Genomic DNA, 19,655 nt, shown 5'->3' on the forward strand with positions numbered 1-19,655 from the left:
GGACCGTAAGACATAAAGAATTTGAAATCTACGATTTGAAATCAATAAATATCAACGGTCGAAGAAAGGATTGATTTGTTTCATCAAATCATTTTACAATATAAATTTATGTTGAAAATTCCGTTCTTTGGTTGGAAATTTAAATAATTTTTGGAAAATTCGTTTTAAAAAATATTTCCAAATAAAAATTAGTCTGCTCTACTTGAAAATTTAATTATTGGGTTGAAAAATCCAACCGATCTGTAAAAAGTAATTTTTTCACGAAGAAAATTGGTCTTTTGGGTTCTCGTTGAGAATTCATATTTTTTTATTAAAAGTTCGACTGCTTTATTTAAAATTAAATTTTCTTTGTTTTTACAGTTTCAGGTTTTTAGTTTAAAGTTCATCTAATTGCTAGAAATTGAACTAATTTGTGGCAAATTTATTTCAGTGATAATTGATTTTTTCTAGTTAAAAATTTAACTTTTTATTGAAAAATTCTTTTTTTTTTAGACTATTCATTTTGGTTGAAAGAATGCATCATTTTTAGTTAAAAACGCAACTGTTTAAATTTAAATTTATCTATTTTTGCTGAGGATTCAACTATTTTATTTAAAATTCTTATTTTTTCGTTAAAATAAAAAGTTTTTGCATTGAAATCAAAAAATTTTTAGTCGGAAACATCTATTTCATTTTTAATTTACAATTCATCTTAGTTAGTGAAAAATTAAACTAACAGGTTTAAAGTTGCACTGCTGTGTTAACATTTTTTTAACTTAAAATTTAACTGTTCCATTTCGAGACAAAAAGTTACCTTTTTTGGTCAAAATTTTAACTATTTTTGTAAAAGTGTGTTGTTGTTGTTTTTTTTTTTGTAATTTAGAATTACTTTCGTTCACTGAATATGTAACTATTTCATTGTTGGTTAAAAATGTATATTTTCTGTTTCAAAATTCGTCTTTTTGATATAACATTAATCTTATTTGTTGAAGGTTCATCCAATTGTTTACTAGAAAATTGTCTTTTTGCCTTGAAAAATTCAGTATTTAATTGAAAATGCATCTATTTTTGGTTGAAGTTTTTTCTAATTCAGCAATTTAGCGGAAATTTCATCTTTGTAGTTTGAAAATTGGCCTGTTCGATTGGAAAATACATATTTTTGTTTAACTAATATTTATTTATTGAAAATACAAAATGTATTTTAAATTCGTTTTTTTTTTTATTAAAAATTCATCGTTTAAGGTAGAAAATTTATGTTTCTTTTATTTAGAATTTATCCTTCTTAATTGAAAATTGATTACTTTTTTGTTAAACTTTTGTTTTTTGCTTTTATTGAATTTTTTTGTTGAAGATTCTAATTATTTCTAAAAAATGTGTCAGCGGGTTGAAAATGGAACCATTTCATAAGAAATGTAACTGCTTTCTTGCAACTTCCTCTCTTTTGCTTCAAATGTTAACTACTGTGCCTAATGATTGTTCAATGCAAATAAATTATTATTTTTTAAATATTTATTAAATGTTAAATTATGTTTTTATTTGGAAAAAGGGAAGATTTATTATTTCAATAAATCAGGATTTCGAATAAAAAATGTGATGTAGTTTGCATCTACAAAAATAATTGTTATTAAATAAAAGAAAATATTATTAAATAATTAAACATTGTAGAAAATATAAATAAAATGATTATAATTATTTTTCAAATATGTTTAGAAATATTTTAAGTCTTATACTATAGATAAGTAGTATTATGCCCATTGCGTAGGTAGGAATCAAGAGGATTATATGTGTGCAGTAGACTAATATTTGCAAGCAAACTTAGCAGGATTGTTAAACCTTTCGATTTTTTTAACCAGCCTGAAAAATCTTTTTTTTTTATTTTCTAAACAAATTTTGCAACTTTCTAGTCAGTGACAGATTTACGAGTACGACAAAATGTTTAATTATCATATCTTGCATTTGCATACAACACGCAAATTGTGATTTTATTAATATTTGCTTTTCAGTTTGCGCAACGGGAAGCTTTCTAAAAAAAAAGAGAAAAGAGATAGAGGAAAACGTAAAAGTAAAATGAATACAGTTGAAAAATTTAATTACAGTAAATTTAATTCTCTCCGTCTTTTATTTTTAATGAATTACTTAATCATTAAATCTAAAAAATACTTTTTTTATTTTTATTTTTGCTTCTTGTGACAATATATACATTTTTATATATTTTAAGACTTTCTGAATTTTCAAACAATTATCTTTTCGAATTAGGAAGAGGAAAATTAATTTTTTAAGCTTGAAATAAGTTTAATTGCGAGATTTTTGCATATAGAATTAGTCGACAAACTCATACATTTTTGAAAACAAGAAATTTAAAAAAAGTTTTAATTGTAGTAACATTTTATAAAATAATATTTATGTGCAACTTCAATTTACGATTTTATTAAGAGTAATTTTTAATAATAATATGAAATCGTTCAAATCCAATGAAAAAATTTGTTTCCATACGATAGATAGAGATATATGAAATTCTCTATAATACTTTCAAACCCAAGCATAATCTACGTCGATGTTCTTTTTCTTGAACTCTTTTGGTTTTTTTTCTTCAAAATTTCAAAAACAAGAAAATACATCAAAACCGAAAAAAATAATAATAATCACAGTACTAAAGAATTTTTTCTTTTTGAGTTTGAACAGTTTCTTATTCGTTATAAAAAGTGCATCAATAACATGGTAGACTGAAGTTTTAAACATTCATAAATTTTATCTAAAAAAAATAACTTCATAAATCTAATAACTTCTGTAACATTTTTTGTGATTCGAAATGTATAACTTTTTCTTCTAAGACCATTCTCAGTAAAAATGATTACTTTTAGATTTTTTCTAAATAGATACATATTTTTCCATTAAATATAAAAATCCACATTTTTGGAAAAGGGTACAATAAATTTGTTTGTTTTTGGTTTTCAAATTTCAATCGATTTCACACTAAGATAATCATTGGAAAAATCTTATATGAAAGGACCTTCGCAATTTTTCAGTTGTAAAATTAATTTCCACAAAAAATAATGGATTTTCAAAAAATAAATTAATCTCCAACAGAATAGTTGACATATTAACCAAATCAATAAATTTTTAAACAGCCATATGAAATTCCAACTTAGAATATTATGTTTTATTCGAAAAGTTAAATTTTCAAAAATTACATTAAATTTTAATTAAACAATTAAAATTTCTACTTAAAAAGGTCAAATTTGATTGAGAAACGGAATAGTCAAATTTTCATTTAAAAAAATGAATTTCCAACAAAAACAATGTATTTTATGAAAAAAGATAAATTTTTTAACCAAAAAATGAATTTCCAGCTGAATTTATTAGTATGAAACCAAATAGTTAAATTTTGAGGAAGAAGAGATGATTTTTTAACAAACAATAGTGAAAATTATTTTTTAGTCAAACAAATTATGCAGTCTCCAAAGAAAAAAAAAGATTTTCTCAAAAACTTAAAATTTTTAACCAGACAAATGAATTTGTAACTAAAGTTATAAATTCTAAACTAAATATGTAGTTCAATTTTTAATGAAAAGAGATAAATTTTTCAATCAAAAACGGAATAGGTTAATTTTCATTTAAAAAAATGAATTTCCAAACAAAAAAAATATATATAATTAAAAAGTTATTTAAAACAAAAAGGAATTTACAACAAAAATAATTAATTAGCAAACAAATAGTTAAATTTTTAAGTAAAATAATCAATTTAAAAAAAAATGAATTTCTTGCCCAAAATGATGAATTTTGAATCGAAAAGTTAAATTTGTAATAAAAAAAAAATAATTCTAAACTAAAGCAATGAATCTTCAACTGAAAAAAATTAATTTTGAACCACATTGCCTACAAGATAAATTTCCAGCCCAGAAGATTGATTTTCTTTTAAAAAATACGTATTTTAATGAAAATCGATACATTTTTAACTAAATAGTCCATTTTCCATTTAAAAAAGATTAACCTTCAAATATACATGAATGAAGTTAAATTTTGTAGCAAAGAAAAGAATTTTCTTTTTAAAAAATCAACAAAATCCATATATGTTCATCCAGAAATTGGAATTTTCGACAAAAAAGTTAATTTTTCAACCGAAAATTAATTTTTAACTAAAATTATTATTCTTGAACCCAGAAACTGCATTTTTAATAAATAATTTCAACTTTCAACCAAATGGTTGAAATTTAAACAAAAAGAGTTGAATGTTAAAAGAAGAAAGCGTTTTCAGGCAATAAAGGAAAAGAATTAATTAAAAATAATCTCTTGTCGAAAATTTTGGGAGTTCGTGAATTTTTCATTTCTAGTATTTTCTTTCTCGTATTTTTTATTTTTCTGGATTTTTCAGTCGCCTTTTTTTGAAAACCTTTTGAAATTTTTGAACATTTTTTAAAACTTTTTTTCGATACTTAAATTTTCGAAGTCCTTAAAAAGCTTTAAAAACTGATTAAGAAATCTTGAAAAATCTGCATTTTGTTATTAATATTTTAAAATCATTTGAAATGTTAAATTATTTTTTCTGAATATAATTCAAAATGATTATGATTTTTCTTCAAATTTTTAAACGATGCTACAAAATTTAAAAATTCCCCTAAGATTTAGGAGACTCTCTTTTAACTATTTTTCAAATCTATTTATACGTTTTAAAATCCCTTCTAAAATTCTCCTAAAATAAATAAATGGAAATAAAAATCACTTAAAACTTTCCTAGGAATTGTAGGCAATTGTTTTTATTCTTAACATTTTTATTCGTAACATTCTTAGAACCCCCACTTCCCCCTCTCCTATTTTAACAAAATCCTAGGAAAAGTGTTTTGGTATTTCGTTGCACTTGTAGTGGGGGAAGTGAGGGATGGGTAAATTTAGGGGAAGTACAGTGAAAAGAGAGGAGGGTTTGTTGTAACGGGGGGGGGGGATTAGTGTAGGAGGCAGGAACGCGGAAGTGGGGAAAATGAAGAAAAAAAGGCGTGAAAAAATATGGCAAGTGAGGGGTGGGAAAGTAGGGCAAGTAAGGGGAAGTAGGAGAAATTATTAGAGATGAGGGTGAGTATGTGAAGAAAAGTTACGGTTAAAAAAGAAAAGTAGGAGAAGTAGGGGAAGTAGGGGAAGTAGAGGAAAGTGAGTGTTAGTTGGAATAGCTAGAAGAGGGGGAAGTAGAGGAGGAAGAAGTTGGGTAAGGCAGAGCGAAGTTAATTGTAAGGGGATGTTTGGTAATTTAGTGGGAGTAGAGAATAAAAATCACGAAGTGGGAGGTAATTTTGACTAGCGCTTGTGCCAGTTTTTGGAATCAGGAACAAGTTCCAAAATCGATTTTTTCTAAATGAATACTTTTCTTTAAGGAAAGATAAAGCGAGTAACCTGAAGAGATAAACTTCTCGTAATTTTTAACAAGATAGCGGTAATTTTAAGTCCTCATTATGATCGTCATAGAAAACGGAAGAAAAATGCAGACTTTTATTCTATGGTGTGCGTTATATCCGCCTACAGGTCGTTAAGAATAGATTGGCTGATCGCTCGATTAAACTCGGTACCAGCTAACGTTGCGTTATATTCGGTGGTAATTCTCGTTGCTTTATGTTTCTTTTATATATTTAATGTTTTTCACACATCATAATAATTATCCTTTTTTTGCTCCTTAAAATATTTCCAGAGCCTGTCAGCCCCTCCACAGAAGAATTTTAATGCCGAAATTAATTTACGGGCAAATGAGATCATTTTTGTTTTCAGGGCTTTATTATACGTGGCAGAAATCTTTATAGCTCGAGTCGGATTTTCTTCTATTAAACTTTTTCCCCAAGAGGGGAAGTGAGGGGAGGTAAAGTTGGGAAAGACGAGTAGAGGTGGGACCCCCTTCATTACAAAAGAAGATTGAGTGATGTAAGATATATGGGTGAAGTGAGGTTCTAAGAACTATCGTTATCGGAGGGAAGGGAATTATTATAATTGGTGGAGGGGCGATAAAGTATCAGAAGTGAGAGGAAAGATAGTAGGACGAGTAAATGAAATTATAGAGCGTCAGTAGGAGAATTGAGGCTAAATGAAAAATAATTTTGGTTGTATGTGCATGAAGGGAATTGTAAAAGAAGAGAAGTGAAGTATATAGAGTGAGGAAAGGTGATGAGACGAAAAAAGCATAAGTGATAGGAATTAGGGGATGGGATGTTAAGGGGTGAGCACTAGGTAGTGAATTCTGTAGTAGAAGAAACGATAAGAGGGGAAAGATGGTAGGAGTAAGGGAAAGAGGAGAAGGATAGTAGATAAAGTGATGAAAGGTGTTGTAGGAAAGTGGGGGTAAGTAGGGTTAGGACCCCACCGATCATATAAGTAGGTTAAGTGATGGAAGTTAGGGAGGGGATATATGGGAAGGGGGAGTAGATGAAGTGAGGAGGAGTGAAGAAACCCCTCCCATAAGGTAAGTATTTTGAGTGATAGAAGTTCGGTAGGGGAAGAGAGAGTTTGAAAATTATGGGCAGTCGTGGGAGGGAAAATAGTGGAATTGGATAAGGGCGATGAATGATAGGAAGTAGGAAAAAAGAAAATAGGACAATCAATGGAAATTAGAAAGGCTATGTAGGGAAAGTGAGGCTGACTAAGAAAGGGTTAAAATGAAGTGCCAAGAAGGAATTGTGCGAGGGCAGAGGTGAAGTGTATAGAGTGAGGAAAGGTGAGGGGAAGGGACTCAGAATAAATTATGGGAATTCGAACAGGGGATATTGGGGAGAGAGGTATAGATACTGAGTGTTTGGGTAGTAAAAGAAGCAATTAACGCCTTAATAGGCTACGAAACCCTTTTTAATTGGCGCTTGCTGCCTGATTTGACTGAGTTTTTCTTTTTCGAATAAATTTATTTCCCGAGGGGCAATCCTATATAATCCATTTGTAATCCAGGACAATTCAGTTCTAATTTTGAGCAATCCTCTTAAAATCTAAAGTAATCCACTTGCCATCCAGCTGATCCAAGTGATTAAATTGTAATCCAGGGTAATCCACGTAAAAATAGTAATTATAATACCTATTTCAAACAATTTTGAACTATTGCATTGAGTATTTGTTTTTTTTTCCGATAAAAATTAATTTATTTTAACAAAAATTTAACTTCACCATTTTTTTTTACAAAATTCATATTTTTTATTTGATTTTTTTGCGTGTTTTGTTCAAAATGTACCTTTTTTACATTCTCATCATTTGTTTAGTTAAAAATTGAACTACTTAGTAGAAAGTTGAACTATTTTCTTTAAAATTCTTTTTTCTGGTTGCTGATTCTTGATTTTTGTCGAAAATGTTTTGGTTGGAAATTTAACTTGTTTGTTCAAAGTTCATCTTTTTGTTTGAAAACAACTATTTTGTTAAAATTTTATGAATTTTGTTTAAAAATTCATCCTTTTCGGTAAAAAATTATTTTGGTTTATTAAAAATTCATATTTTTTTATGGGTAAAAATTTATCCACTTAGTTGAAAATTGATTTTTTTAAATTCGTTTTTTCTTGTTAACGATGTATGATTTTAATTAAAAATTCTTCTCTTTAGTTAAATTTTTTTTTAATTTTTCGGTGAAAAATCATTGTTTCTTGGGTGAAAATTGAACTACGACAAATAAATATTGATCATTTTAGTTGAAAATTCATCTTATTGGTCGAAAGCTTAACTGTATTGTTAGAAATAAGTTTTTTTTTCTAAAAAATAATTTTTACATGGAAAAAGTAACTATTTCATTTTTGGTTGAACATTTTTTTAATTTAAAAATTCATCTATTTGTTTTAAAATTAATCAACTTTGTTAAAAACTAAACAGTGCACTACAAAAATATTGATTTCGGTTGAAAAGTCAACTATTTTGTTAAAAATTGGCCTTTTTCAATGAATTTAACTATTTTTAATTAGAAATCCAACTTTTTATAGAAATATTAACACGTACATTTTTCGTTGAGAATTCATTTCTTATTGAATATTAAGCTAATTCGTTAGAACTTGAACTGTTTTGTAAGAATTCACTTTTCTGGTTGAAGATTCATCATTTTTGTTCAAAATTCATGTTATTTGTTAAATAAACTATTTCATTAAAAATTAGTGTATTTTGTTAAAAATTAATCATTTTTGTATAAAAATAATTTTCTTGGTTAAAAGTTAATATATTTTGTTTAAGGATTCAAGTTCATTGATCGATGAGAATTCATCTTTTTAGTTAAAAATTCAGCTACTTGGTTAAAAGTTGAATTACTTTGTTAAAATTTTATCTTTTTTTTATTGTAAAAAATGTATTTATTTTGTTGAAAATTAATTTTTTTGTTGAATGTTTAATTTGGCTTATCTGAAATATTAGAAAATCTTTTAGACTTTTCTAAAGAATCTCATAAAGTATATATTTATATAACCCTAAACAAAAAATATCAAACAACATTTTTTTAAATAGTTATTTTATATTTTTCCTGTTTATCGAAAATATTACATTATAAAATATATATTAATGTAACCTGAAACAAAAAATATCAAATAATATAAAAAAAATCATATCAAATAATATTTTTTTTGAATTTCTTAAAAGTAATGAAATTTATTTAATTCAAAAGAAATCTCTTTGAATCAAAGAAACTTTTAGTTTTCTGAGAGCCATTACTATTTTTCTTTGATGTAGAGAAATTTGCTTCGCATCTTTTTTTTCAAGGTAAGCCAGGTCAATGTAGTTATAAACTTTTTATTTTGCGGTTTACCAAGTTACCATCATACTGATTGAAAATATGGCTTTCTTCCCACAAAACCAAAACAATAAATTATAGTTGACTTTATCTGACCTCATTATTTAAGTTAACTTTTTATCAAGATAGTAAGTGCCAAGAAAAAAATTTTCAGATGAGCAAAAAACATTTGAAAATTGTATATATAAAATCGATTTTTACATAATTTAATTAATACGTAATATATATTTTTTTACAATTACAATTACAATTTTTCAAAACATTCAAACACGTTATTTTATCATAAAATAAATTTAGAAACTAATGATCTAAAAACTAATAGATGAATTTTTACGGAAAAGAAAATTATTTTTTAATATTTTATGCAATTAATTTAACATTAAAGCAATTATTTTAACATTTTTGTATGAAACAAAATATTGAAGTAGTATGAATAAACTATTAAAAGTTATATAATTGATATAAAAAAATTAAATTAAATTAAACTATATGACGAAAAAAAATCACACATTATTATAATTTGTTAGCCAATTAAACGTGTTTTGAATAAAATGGCGCTTAAATAGTTATACCGTGACACCCTTAATTTTATCGTCATTTTAAAATATTTTCAAATAGTATATTTACGGCTTTTATTAATTAAATTCTAAAATAAGAAAATAATTTTTTATTATTATGTAAATATTTATATTACCAGTTCACTACACTCTGTGAGAAATGTAACCTTCAGCGAAATTTCTAGACAGTTTTTATCACGTTACTGATTATTTCCTATTTTTATAGTCAACAATTAATTATATATTTTTATATTTGATAATAATTTATTAATTATTAATTGGAATGATTTTAATAATTTAAAAAATGAATTTACAGAAACAATTGAAGAAAATTTTTTTTAACTTTCAATCATTTCCTGAAATGTTGAAAAAGAAGCTAGAAGATTTTGAAGCGAAATTTTCCAATTTTGCAAGATTAGATTCTAGAAAGAATTCCAGTAAGTTTCAGAGTCTTTAGAAGTTTTTAATAGGTACAAAGATAATTTTTCACTTAAAAATAGTTTTACCAATTTTAAACAGAATTTAGATTTCTACCAAGATTTCTAAAAAATTAGAAATTTAGAAAGGTTTTAAAAGAATAAAATAATTTTCCTAAGATATTTAAAATATTTCGAAAATTTGCAAAGTATAATCTGACAGATTTTAAGGCAATTTTTTAATTTTGAAAATTTTTTCAAATATAAGAATTTAAACTATATTAAAAAATTTCATGACTAAAATTTTCAAAAGGTTTCCAAAATTTTCAAAAAATAACCTGGGAATTACCTTTTTATTTCTTCTGAATATCTACAGATCTTAAATATATATTTAACTTACCCCATTGTTCTCTAAAATTTTGTAAAATCCCGTGAAATAAAAAATAAAGTTTTAGATAATTTTTTGGCAAATCTGAAATTTGCAAAATTCTATTTGAACTTTTCAAAGAAAACCTACGATTTATATAAGCTTACAAATAAATTATCTTGAAAACAAGTCGTTATTTAACATTTTAATTTGTATTGAAAGTTATTCTTTTCCTATAATTTTTTTGTAATTCAGTGTTTTAATTAAAAATTAATCTGTTCTGGTTGATGTTTTAAGCATTTTGTTTCAGAATTTATGTTTTTATAAGGAATTACCAGTTTTTGATTAAAACGTCAACTATTACGTTTTGTTGAAGGTTGATCTTTTTTGTTCGTTAAAAATTCAAATATTTGGTTGAAAGTGAACTTTTTTGTAAATGCCTTTTTTATTTTACGTATCTTATATCATCAAAAATCTTTTAAAACTTTTTTCAAGGATTTCAGGGTCACGATGTTACATGATTATGTTTCTTAAATTTAAATATAAATGATTTTTGTTACTGAAGTATTTTATAACCAAAAAAATTCTAAAATATAAGATTTTCTGCTTTTAAAAAATTAAATTTCAGAAAATGTTTTTTTAACATGCATTAAGCATGTGTTTCAAGTTTTTGAATATGTCAGGCAATTGAAATTGTGGAATCTTTATCCTTGAAATATAATGTTAAATGATTCTTTTAAAATGTCTATCATTGAAGTAATTTAAAACCTGAACAAAATAAGATTATCAGCTTTTCAAGTATGACATTGTCGAAAAGTGTATTAAAAAAGTATGTCTTAAGCGTGTGTTGCAAATCTTGGAATATATCAGGTAATTGAAATTGTGGAATATATGTTCTTGAAATATAATTTCCAATTTTTATATTTTCTATAATTTTTTATTGAAGTATTTTATAAACAAAAAACAATTCTAAAATACAAGATTATCTTCTTCTAAGATAATAAATTTTAGAAAAATGTTTTTAAAAACATGCTTTAAGCGTGTTTTTCGAATCTCGGAATATGTCTGGTAATTCCAAGTATAGAATATATATGCTGAACATATCATTTTTAATAATTTTATTATTTTGTATCAAAGAAATTTATAATCCAAAAGCAATTTTTAAACTTAAGATTATCTGCTTTTGAAACAATAAATGTTAGAAATACGTATTTAAAAACATGCTTTAAGCGTGTGTTTTTTTTTTTCGTTTCTCGGAATATGTCTGGTACAATTGCAGTTGCAGAATCCATTTTTTCTAATGTAATTTTGAATGGATTTTTAAATGTTTTAGTAAAGTAATTTATAACCCAAAAACAATACTGAAATATAGGATTATTTGCTTCTTAAATATTCACTTCTAGAAAAGTGTTTTCAAAAATGCTTTAAGCGTGTGCTTTAAATCACGGAATATTTCTGGTAATTGTATTTGTGGAATCTATGTTCTCAATATATTATTTTTTATTATTTTTTAATTTTCAATTTTTTAACATTTTATTTTTATGATTGGAATCATTTATAATTCAAAACAATTATAAAATATAAAATTTTCTGTTTTTCAAATAATAAAGGTTAGAAAAATTAAGGAAAAAAAAGCTTTAAGCGTGTGTTTCAAATCTCGGAATATGTCAGGTAATTGCAGTAAAAGTAATAAAAAGTAATTCATAAACCAAAAGCAAGACTAAAATATAGTATAATCTACTTTTTAAGTATTAAATGTAAAAATTGAATTTTTCAGGTAATTGCAATAGTAAAATCTTTGCACTTGAAGAGTAATTTTGAATCACATTATTATTTTTAATTAAACTAATTGATAATCCTTACAAATCTGAAATAGAATATTATTTGCTTTTGATATACTAATTATAGAAATTTTCTTTAAACACGCTTTAAGCGTGCGTTTATAATCTTGGAATATTTTAGGTAATTGCAATTGTGGAATCTATGTTCTTTAAATATAATGTTTAATTATTTGTTAATTTTTAATTTTTTATGATTGGAATCATTTACAACCCATAAAAATTCTAAAATATAATATTAACTGTTTTCCAAATAATAAGTGTTAGAAAAAAGTTATTAAAAAATGCTTTAAGCCTGTATTTCAAATCTCGGAATATGTCTGGTAATTGCATTCGTGAAATCCATTTTCTTCGAATGTAATTTCTAATGATTTCTTCAATTTTTCATTGAAGTAATTTATGACCCATAAAGAATCCTTAAATATAGGATTACCTTCTTTTTAAATATTCACTACTAGATAAGTGTTTAAAAAAATGCTTTAAGCATGTGCTTTAAATCACGGACTATTTCTGGTAATTAGAATTGTGGAATCTATGTTTTTGAAATATGATTTCTAATGATTTTTTTTCATTGTTTTATTATTTAAGTCATTCATAGCCCAAAAACGAGTCTAAAATATAATAATATTTACTTTTCAAGTATTAAATGTTAAAATCGAATAAGTAAGGTAATTACAATCGTAGAATCTATGCATTCGAAACGGAATTCTGAATCACATTATTATTTTTAATGAAAGTAATTGATAATTCTGAAAAATCGCAAACAGAAGATTATCTGTTTTTCATATATTAAATGATAAAAGAGTGTTTTTAAAAAAACACGCTTGAAGCGTGTGTTTCCAGTCTTGGAATATTTCAGGTAATTGTCATTATGGAATCTATGTTCTTGAAATATAATTTTCAATTCTTTTATTATTTTTTATTTTTTATTATTTTAATAATTTATAACCCAAAAACAATTGTAAAATATAAGATTATCTGGTTTTCAAATAATAAATATTAGAAAAATGTTCTTAACAAACATGCTTTAAGCGTGTGTTTCAAATCTCTGAATATATCTGATAATTGCAGTTGTGGAATCCATTTTCTTAAAATATAATTTTAAATGACTTCTTAAATGTGTCATTGAAGTAATTTATAAGCCATAAACAATCCTTGAATATAAGATTATCTGCTTTTTAAATATTAAATTCTAGAAAAATGATTTTCAAAAACATGCTTGAAGCGTGTGCTTAAAATCTCGGAATATTATTTTATTTGTGAAATCTATATTTTTGAAGTATGATTTCCAATGTTTTTAAATAGAAATTAAAATTATTATTATTATTATTATTATTATTATTATTATTATTATTATTATTATCTACTTTTCAAATATTGAACGTTTGAAAACTTTCTAGAAAGTTTGCTTTCATGAATGTTTTAAACATTTCAATATGTCGGGTAATTTCGAGCATATGAAATTAGGCAGCTATGCCTTGAAGTTATCCACTTACATCCTGGATGTCATGAAACTTGAGGAAAACTTATGTTGCCGTGAAATTTAGTCGAGCGACGCGACTCATCTTGTGGAATAACAAATCTGACAAATTAGGGAAAGCTTTTAGTGATTATTAAAATAAATATTTTATAACGATTTATTATAAAATTATCTATTTATTATTTAAATTTTTTTATGGGTTTTACCAAATATTACTGGATTCATCTAATTATCACTGATATGAAATTAATTTGCATTATTTGAATTAATTAAATTTTATTAAAATTAAAATTTAGAAAGTGCATATGGTTTGACCCGGTGAAATTTTAATAGTCTTTATGTTTAGGTAGCAAATATTAGGGTAGTCTAAGAATCGATCAAATTAAAAATTTTAATGTGCTTTTTAAAATTTGGTTTTCTTTTGAAAAAAATAAGAAAATTTTATCCAATCGGGTATGGCAAATTTAATCGTGTCAGATATTATTTTTGTAAATATTTCAATTTCTTATATTTGAAAATAGAGAAACATGAAAACAATTTGTATAATAATAATGTCTTCGTTTTGGAAATATCGACAGGTCTAATAAATGTTTTGAAAAAGTTACTCTAAACAATTTTTAAGAAAATTTTATTTTCCATTTCATTTTTTCCAAAATTCTAAGAAATCTATATTTCATTTTTAAAATTTCAGACCTTTTCTAATTTTACATTATTTCTATATATTTTCGAAACGCTTAGGCCTTTTGAATATTGTTTAAAATAATGCGAATTTTTCTTTTAATTTTTCAACAAAATTTGAATAATTGAACAAAGTTTTCCTTAATTAAATCTTCCGGATTCTTTTTTGACAATTTTTGAAGTCTTAAAAACATGAAATTAATCGTGTAAAATAAAATATAAATCATTTTGAATTTTACTAGGATTTTAAAAAAAATTTGATTCTCTTTAAACCCTGAATGATGATCCTTAAACCCTTTTTTTAACCGAAAATTTTAAAAATCGACATTTAGTTAAAAATTTTTCCAAATTTTCCCAAGTTTTAAATTATTTTTTAATCTTTATGAAACTTTTAAATCTCTCTTAAACTTCATCGTTTTTTTTTAAATTTTTTAATATTGCTAGATTAAAAAATTTCTTTTTAAAAACTTTTGCACTTCTTACCGCAATTGTATAAAATCATTTGTTATTATTTGAAATACTTTTCATTTCTCAATTATTTAAAAAAATTTTGAAAGTCTTCCGGATACTCTTTTCATAGATTTTGGAAATATTTTCTAATATTATTTAATCTGTTTAAATATCTTTTACAATTTCTTGAAACCTTTAAAAATTATTTTAAACTCTTTAATTTTGTTTAAAATCTCCGACAACTTAAATTTTGTTAACCAAATTCTTAATGCCTTTAAATTTTTTGATTACTTTTGAATGTTTTCAAAATCTCTGAATATCTCCTTAACTCACCCGAAATATTTCTATTCTTACGTAATTGCAATTTTTGAATTAAAAATAATCTATATTAATTTTATAAATATTAGGACGGATATCATTTGAAATGTTTAAAGTTTTTCTTAATTTTCTTGTAGAATTCCTTTTTCAAAATAAAAAATCTTTTCAAATTTTCCCAGGAATCTGAAGTCATTTTTTGTTTCTCTTGAAGCCTTTTAAAAATCTTTTTAAAAAAATTTTTTCGTAATGTTTACAAATCTATATTATGTTTGAAACGTTTTTATATATCTTCAATAAGAATATTACCTGTGAATCTTTTTTTTTATACTTCTAAGTCTTTTTTTAAGCAATTCAGTTTTCCTAAAAATTTTAAATCCAGCAAAATGAAAAAATTGTCTCAAATTCTTCCAAAATCTTTTCCGACTTATTTTGAAATCCTAAAAACTTCAAATTAATATTTTAAAATAAAAATTAAATAATTTTGAATTATTCAGAAATCTTATTTTATTATTAATATATCAATTTCGAATTGAAACATTTTTGAATAATGAACTTCCCGGCAGTTAGTAGTATTACCGATTTTGAGAATACCTGGATACCAAAATTTCTAAAAGAAAATTACCGAATTAGTATATAAAAAATAGAAAAATTTGAAAATATCAAATTTAAACAATTAAAAATATTATTTTTTAACCAGTTTTTTAAATAAGTTTTAATTATTAAAAAAATAATAATTAAATATTTGATAAAAAAGTTTTCTTTGCATATTCAATGCATTTAAACAAAATTATTTTTCTAACTTGAAATAACAATACTTGGAAAAAAAATATTTTTAATGCAAAAGAACAATACAAGAACAAGATTTTTATTACAAGAGCAATAATTTATAAAAATTACTATGCACATTTTCAAAAATAAAATATTTTTTCGATTTTTTTAATTATTGTTATGAAAAATGTAAACAGTACTTTAATCCAATCCATTAAACATTAAAAAGATGTTGGTCGATCAAAATATTTTGTTATTTTATTTTTAATAAATATATAATATTGATTGAGGAACAATTTTTGTATTGTTTAAATTCACTCATTTTCTAGTTGGGGAATTCGACAGTGTCGAATATTTTACAATTCGGAAATTTTATGTTGCCAATTTTATTATTTGGAATTTTTCTAATTCGCTGATATTATAATCTGTTCCGAAATTTTATCATTTGAAAAATTTTCAATTAAACATTTTTATATTCAGCTAATTTTATAATTTTTGAAATTTTCTGTTACAAATAATTTTTTTGTTGGGAATTTTAGAACATCGGGAATTTTATGTTTCTGAATTTTTCACTCATCCCATCTTATTTTTTTAGTAGCGGTAATTTTCTTTGTTGCCGGTACCGAACAATTTGTTTACCGATACCAAGAGTATTTCTATGTATAATTTCACATTTCTTATATTTTTAAAAGTGCTAAGCATTCCGCAATAAATTTTATCATGAAATGAAATTACTTCTCTAAACATTTTATTGATTAAAATTTTTAAAGAAAATAATTAATTATTAAATTCCTTTGTAATGTTTCAATTGGTCCAGTTTCAATTAATTCTGGTTTATAATTTTAAAATTTTCTCAAATTTCAATGTCACAATTTTCTTCAAAGTTAAACATTATAAATAAGCCTAATTTCCTAGCTAACATTTTTTAACATTGTTAATTTAAAAATACGAAATAAATTTTTTGTTTAATTTTTCAATGAGGATTCACACTTACCGTTCTCAAGGGTTGTTTTTTACGTTTTATTAGCACGTCACTTTTTGAACTCGCGTAATCGATTATCGCACAATCGTTCTCGCGGTATCGAGAGAAAATAAATTTCGCGACGTTTCCCGACACTTCATCGACAATATATAGACTCTTCTACCTTTAAACACAGAAGAGGGGCAAAGCCTTCTCTTTTAGTACAATATGAAAGAAGGGGGCTCAATATCCTCAGGAAATGGTTCCTTTCTTATTCAGACGTCTTTCAATCATTTTTCTACCCTTTTTGCGCTGTAAATGGATTCTTGTTCTACATTTTAATCATCAATCGCGCGCCAAACCCGCGTATAGTTTTTCGATTATAAGAAACAAATAATTTGTAATAAAAAATAATAATGGCGAAAAACCATTTATTTTTAAAAAGCTTTGTAACGTTTAAGTTTGGATGTGATTGTCATATCTCGACCCTTTTTGCGCTATAAATGGATTTTTCTTCTAGATTGTAATCATCAGTTTCTAGCCATTCACGCGTCAAGTTTTTCGATTTTATGAGAAAAATAATCGTCTACAGAAATACACATTTTTAACAAGTATTTATTTGTTAAAAGTCTTGTAAAGTTCAAGTCTGGACGTGATCCCGTGTTTTCTACTTGTTTTGCGCCATAAATCGATTTGGCTTCTAGATTTGTATCATCAATTAGAAACACAAATTTTTTTAAATTGTTTATTCACTGAGAGTTTTTCTACCCTTCTTCTTCATAAATGGATTCTGATTATAGATTATATTATTACAGTTTTATTTGTTTTTATTTATTATTTATAATATTATATATTATAGTTTTTTGTATCCTTGAGAGAAAAATAATCTTCACAAAAATTTCCAATAAATGGTTATTTCGCCATAAATAGATTCATCTTTGAGATTTTAATCATTATTTATGAGCCATGCGCGCAAGCAGTTTTTACATTTAAGGAAATAAATAATCTTGAATAAAAAATATAAATTTGGACTCCTTATTCATTTTGTTAAAGGATTTGCTAGCTTTAAATCTGGATGTAATTCAATTTCGTCTACTCTTTTTTGCGCCATAAATGGATTCTTCTTCAAGATTGTCATCAATAGCGCGCCAGGCGCACATGTAGTTGAATTTTTTTCTAGATCGTGATCAATCGCGCTCTAGGCGCGCTTATAGTTTTTTCTATCCTCAGAAGAAAGATAATCTCTTACAAAAAATAAAAATTTTGAATGAATATTTATTTGTTAAAAGTTTTGTATTCTTTAGGTCGGCATGTGATTCCACTTTATCTACCTTTTTTGCGCCATAAATGAATTCTTTTTCTAATTTGTGATCAATCCTGCGTGAGGCACACTTATAGTTCTTTCAATCCTTAAAAGAAAAATAATCTCTTATAAAAAATACAAATTTTGAATGAATATTTATTTGTTAAAAGTTTTGTATCCTTTAAGTCAGCTTGTGATGTCCTTTTGTCTTCCATTTTTGCGACATAAATGGATTAGTTTTCTAGAAAAATAAAAGTTTAGAATAATTATTTATTTGTTAAAAGTTTTGTAACCTTTGAGTCTGGATGTGATTCCATTTTTTCTACTCTTCTTGCGACATAAATTTATTCTTCTATATTAAACTCAATCGCGCGCAACGAGTGCCTATAATTTTTCGATCCTTAGGAGATAGATTATCTTTAATAAAAACTACCATTTTCGAATAACTGCCCATTTTTTAAAAGTTTTGTAATCTTTAAACCTGGATGAATTTTCTTTTATTTCTACTCTTATTGCGCCATAATTGTATTTCTTATAGTGTCATCAATCGCGCGCCATGCTTGCAGGTTAACACTCAAATTCGAGCTAAGATGAGATTCTGTAATCTAAAATTTAAAACTATTTTTTGTAATAATTAACATTCTTTTACGAAAATTTTAAAGTTATTTTCATAAAATTTCTCAGAGTCATTTCAAACTATAATGATGAATCAGCAAGAAAACTAAATTTTCCACATAAAAATCCAATATATTCAATAAAGTGGTTGAATTTTAAACAGAATCAAAACATTTTCAAACAAATAGTAGACTCTTTAACCAAAAAATATTAATTCGGAAGGACAAATGTAATAGCAGAATTTTCAACCAAAAATTTTTGAATTTTTTTATTGGGTTCTATATTTTCAATTCGCATTTAAAATAGAAGAAAAAACAAGAAAAAGGGAAAAGAATTTTTAACCAAAGAGTTGAATTTTCAACCTCGAAAGATGAACTGTGAATGTAAAATGTAATAAAAATAAAATAAACAAGTTTGCTTGCAATTTTATCTGCGTACTTAATTTCTAAATTCGCACTTTTTGACTTTGAAAATTCCATGTCGTCTTTTTTATTGAATTCAACTTTTTTTCTTTGAAACTAACATCTTTTTTGCGCAAAATATCAACTACTACATTTTTCGTTCAGAATTTTTCTTTTTTTGACATTAAAAATTAATATAGTAGGAAAACTAACCTATTTTATTTTTAATCCTTCTGGTTAAAAATTGATTGAAAAATAGATTTAACAGATAATTGATAATAATGTTTGTTTTTTGTAAACTGAGAATTTAACTATGTATTTAATTTTTGAAAAATCATCTTTTTGGGAGGAAATTAATTTCTTTAAACAGTAAATTCAACTTTCATTTTTGTTTAAAAACGAATCCTCTTTATTCAAAATTCAACTATTCCAGTTCATGTATCATTTTAAAATACGTGAATTATCAATTCAAAAAGATCCATTTTTAATAAAAATGGTACAGTTAGATTTTCTATAAAAAATAAATTTTCAACCAAAAAAATTAATTTTTAATAAAATTGTCCAATTATAAACATCAAATAGTTAAATTTTTTGTTTAAAAAATTTATTTTCAACCCAAGAGAGGAATTTTTAACGAACAATGTAACAGTAGATATTTCTAGAAAAAGATTTTAATTTTAAATAATAAACAGTTGACCAAAGAAGATTTATTTTTTACCATAAAGTTTGATTTTAATTCTGAAAATAATTCTCATTAGAACAGTTTAATTTCTAACCCCAAAAACCAGTTTTATAAAAAAAAAAAGTA

At 24.6% G+C, this 19,655-nt stretch overlaps 1 protein-coding gene across 1 annotated transcript in view; it reads right to left on the reverse strand.

The window, feature by feature from the left end:
* LOC117177801 (acyl-CoA Delta(11) desaturase-like) overlaps window positions 1–16,647 on the reverse strand; it is a 144,855-nt gene extending 128,208 nt beyond the window's left edge. Inside the window, exon 1 of the mRNA XM_033368737.1 lies at window positions 16,562–16,647. The gene's annotated coding sequence lies outside the window, so the exon portion shown is untranslated. The remainder of the gene's footprint in view (window positions 1–16,561) is intronic.
* Window positions 16,648–19,655: the final 3,008 nt, after the last annotated feature.

Source organism: Belonocnema kinseyi, chromosome 8, assembly GCF_010883055.1.
Source record: "Belonocnema kinseyi isolate 2016_QV_RU_SX_M_011 chromosome 8, B_treatae_v1, whole genome shotgun sequence".
Classification (NCBI taxonomy): domain Eukaryota; kingdom Metazoa; phylum Arthropoda; class Insecta; order Hymenoptera; family Cynipidae; genus Belonocnema; species Belonocnema kinseyi.